This window comes from Elephas maximus, chromosome 16, assembly GCF_024166365.1.
Source record: "Elephas maximus indicus isolate mEleMax1 chromosome 16, mEleMax1 primary haplotype, whole genome shotgun sequence".
In the NCBI taxonomy this organism is placed as follows: domain Eukaryota; kingdom Metazoa; phylum Chordata; class Mammalia; order Proboscidea; family Elephantidae; genus Elephas; species Elephas maximus.
This window is the reverse complement of record NC_064834.1, coordinates 20,071,717-20,075,246: the sequence shown is the minus strand read 5'-3', so window position 1 is coordinate 20,075,246 and position 3,530 is coordinate 20,071,717. Positions and strand designations below refer to the sequence as shown.

The 3,530-nt window shown below is 45.8% G+C and overlaps 1 non-coding gene across 1 annotated transcript; it reads left to right on the top strand.

Annotated features, from left to right (window-relative positions):
- The first annotated feature begins 204 nt into the window (after positions 1 to 204).
- TRNAS-UGA (transfer RNA serine (anticodon UGA)) lies at positions 205 to 286 on the top strand. The gene has a single exon. It is a non-coding gene; the product is annotated as a tRNA-Ser (tRNA).
- Positions 287 to 3,530: the final 3,244 nt, after the last annotated feature.

Genomic DNA, 3,530 nt, shown 5'->3' with positions numbered 1-3,530 from the left:
CTTCTAAGATCTGGACGTTCCCGTACTTAAGGGGGTTTTTATTATTTCTTCGCATCCTTGCTGTAGTTCCCCAGTTTGAGCCTTTAGCCTGGGCCGCCTTTGACTCGGCGGAGCTCAGGGCGGTTGCTAGTTTAGGCTGCCTAATGGCTGGCGCGCGCAGTGGTTGATAAACTAAGGCGTCTCCGCCTCCCCTAGATTCTCGTGGCAGCGATGGCCGAGTGGTTAAGGCGTTGGACTTGAAATCCAATGGGGTCTCCCCGCGCAGGTTCGAACCCTGCTCGCTGCGGAAGCGGATGCTTCGAGCTTTTTAATACACATTTCCCCCAAACAGTGATCCTTATTTTTCCTGCCTCGTCTGTTGTAGCCACCAGCTAAACGGAGCGCCTATGAAGTTTACTGCGAGTTTCTTCCAAAGAAAAGTCGAAAAATATAAGTAAGTGCCGCAAACATACACTATTTCCTCCAGAGGGAAAAATCTTCCTTGGTTCCAAGCGGCAGGACATCAATTTTTAAATCTTACTACACAACATAAGACCAAGTGCTAAAAATAAAATAATTATAAATATTGGCAGAATTTTTCAGACTTTCACAGCCTGAAAACAAGCTTATTTCACTAAAGCTGATGGCAACGCTAATATGCTACTTTTCCTTCCATCCCAGGATCCCACCGCAACAAAAAGTGCCGTGAAATGGAAGATGAAAGTTCTACTTGTAAAGTGTGATACATCCAAACAATCAAACACCATGGGTGTGGCCATTAAAATAACGTTGATGACGTAGGAAGGCCTTCCCAGTGCATTGCCAAATGCAAAAACGAGGACAGCTTAGAAAACAGTATGTCTATCATGAGCACACTTTCGTAAAACAATTATTTACGTACTCGTTTATGTGGCAAGAATGGGAAAAAGGGAGAGCTAAAGAAAGAATGAATGAGGACTGGAAAGAAACACACCGAAATGCTAAGTGCTTATCTCTGGGTGTTGGGATTTGAGAGGATTTTTCTTTTCTTAACATTGTTTTTTGCTTCACTGGATTTTCTAGAATTTCTATATTGACGCTGTGATATTTTTGAAATAAGAAAATTGTGAGATTAGTTATTTGGTCTTGCACATCCCCTTTCTGCTCCCTTTTGCCCACTTTTACCATGTCCCTCCCACCCCATGCTTCCTCGGTGCTCTTAGGGATTCATCCCCTGACGTGTGACGGCTAGCGATAATTTTCTGTGGTACCTGACAAGAACTCCACCCACACAGCCTCATTTCACTGGAGACTTGACTGAACATACACCCTACCACATTTACATCTTCAATCCAGCCTGTCTGCCTAATTGCCACTACTTCTGCCTCCACTGAATTGTATAAGTGACTTCAGTAGTTTCCTAGCTGATCTCCTTCTCTGTATCAGTCAGGATCAGGTTCACCTGCAAATAACAGAAAACCGAACTCTAGAGGCTTAAACACATGGGATTTGTTTCAAGAAGTCTGGGGTAGGCAATACTCAAGATGGTACAGGGGAAGGGGTCTTTCCTTCTTCCTGCTATGCCGTTTTTAATACAAAGGCCTTCATCCCCTGCTTGTTACCTCATAGTCCCAGTATGGTTGGTATACTTCCAGACCTCACATCTGTACTCAGTCAGGAAGGGGAGAGGCAAGACCCCTCGGTTTATGACTCATTTACCTGAACTGTTACCGCTAACCCAGTGCTGTCGAGTCAATTCTGACTCATAGCGACCCTTTAGGACAGAGTAGAACTACCCCATACTGTTACCACTAGATACAAGGAATTCCGAGAAAGTGTTTTTAGGTGGGTGATTGCTACCCAGATTGAAATTGGGACTCCACCGGTCAGGAAGAAAGCTGGATGAATACTGAGGGGACAAGCAACTGTGTCTTCCACAATCCTGTAATAGGGAAGAGTACAAACTTCAAGACAAGTCTGCAGCCTGCTTCCCCTCCCTCCCTTTTTTTGAGTTATTAGCAGGCCTTTCAGCACAGCATGGTGGCTCTTGCCTTTGAGCCTTTTTACGTATTCATATGCAATTACCTGCAATGTCCTTATCTTGCCTTTGCCCTTCTTCCCTCATTAGGGGAAAGGGCTGCCCAGCATTCGAACTCCCTCCTTATTTGGGGAACTTGCTCTCCTTTTGAGTCTACTGTTGTAATCTACTCCTGAAAAAGCAGCTGGGGGCGGGGAGCATGTGACCTATGTTCAGCCAATCAGATGCGCCCTCCTCCAACTTTCAGTTAGAAACTATGGAAAGCAGCCAGGAGGGTGGAAATCCAAACTGATCGTGAGTAGAGGCCATGGTGGCGGCTTCAGAGATGTTAAAGGCAGTGGACCAGGGCTGCGGTTGGAGTTTGTAATTGTTCCCCAGCATTGACTATAGTGCCTGCACCAGACTGATCTTGGATGCTGGCTAGCCTACCTTACTCCTGCCCCATTTTCCAAAAACGGCTTTCTTTGCAGACTTCCTGGCAATTCTGTGAACTTTTCCATACCCTTCCAGTAAGTTCTGCTTAAATTAGCCTCAGTCTGTTTTTATTGCCCCACCTCTTCCACCATCATATGCCAGGAAAACTCACAGCCTCCCTTCAAGTATCACCTCCTGGGTGAAGTGTTCCTTCAGCCTCCCAGCCTGATTCAGAAGCCCCTTTTTTATTCTCCCATTCCCTTTTATAGTGAAGAGCACGCTATACAATCTTTGCTTGTTTCTCTCTCTTCCTTCTAAATGGTAAATTTCTGAGAGTTTATGGAGGGACTGTGTCTTCTAGTCTTTGTACCCCTGCCTAGCACGGATGAAGGAATGGATAAGTATGAGTCAGCTCACAACTCTACACTCCACCCCTAGAATGCCAAAAAATGGGGGTCTTCAACTTCCCTTTCCCTTTTGAAAGTCGCTAACCCTTGCCTTGGAAACCCTACAGGGTGGTTCTACTCTATCCTATAGGGTCCCTATGAGTCATAAACAATCTGATGGCGGTGGGTTTGGGGTTTGTTTTTTTTAACCCTTGCCTTAGTATGAGTTAATATAGCTCCCTCCCTGAATATTTTTTAATGTAAGGAGGTCAGAGGGCAGCAGCCTGACAATGTACCCCTCCTTCTTCCCTTTGCCTTCCCTGGCCTTATTTTGTTTCTGTTCCCTTCTCTTCCAGCACTGAAAGGGCAGAATGAATCAGGATGCAAGCGCCTCAGACCGTTATCTCTGCTGGTCAACCCCCATCTTAGCCCAGTCTCCCTTAGAGTGCTTCCCTTTCAGCCTGACCTCTGCATAACCCGGATGTCTGATCTTTCTGTGATGAACAATGGAAAATTCATAGAAGATTTTGGAAGGGAGTTGTAGCAGAGGCTCTGCAGTGCACACCTTAGAGGAAACTACTTGGACTTTTTTAACGTTCCTCTTTTCACAGTCCCCTGTGCCGGTCCAGCCTGTGGGGCCTGCCTTCTCCTACCAACCTCACATGGTGCATGGCTTTGAGGGAAAATCTTTTTCACTCTTTTACAATACAGGGCAATTCAGCCTTGTCCCTGTA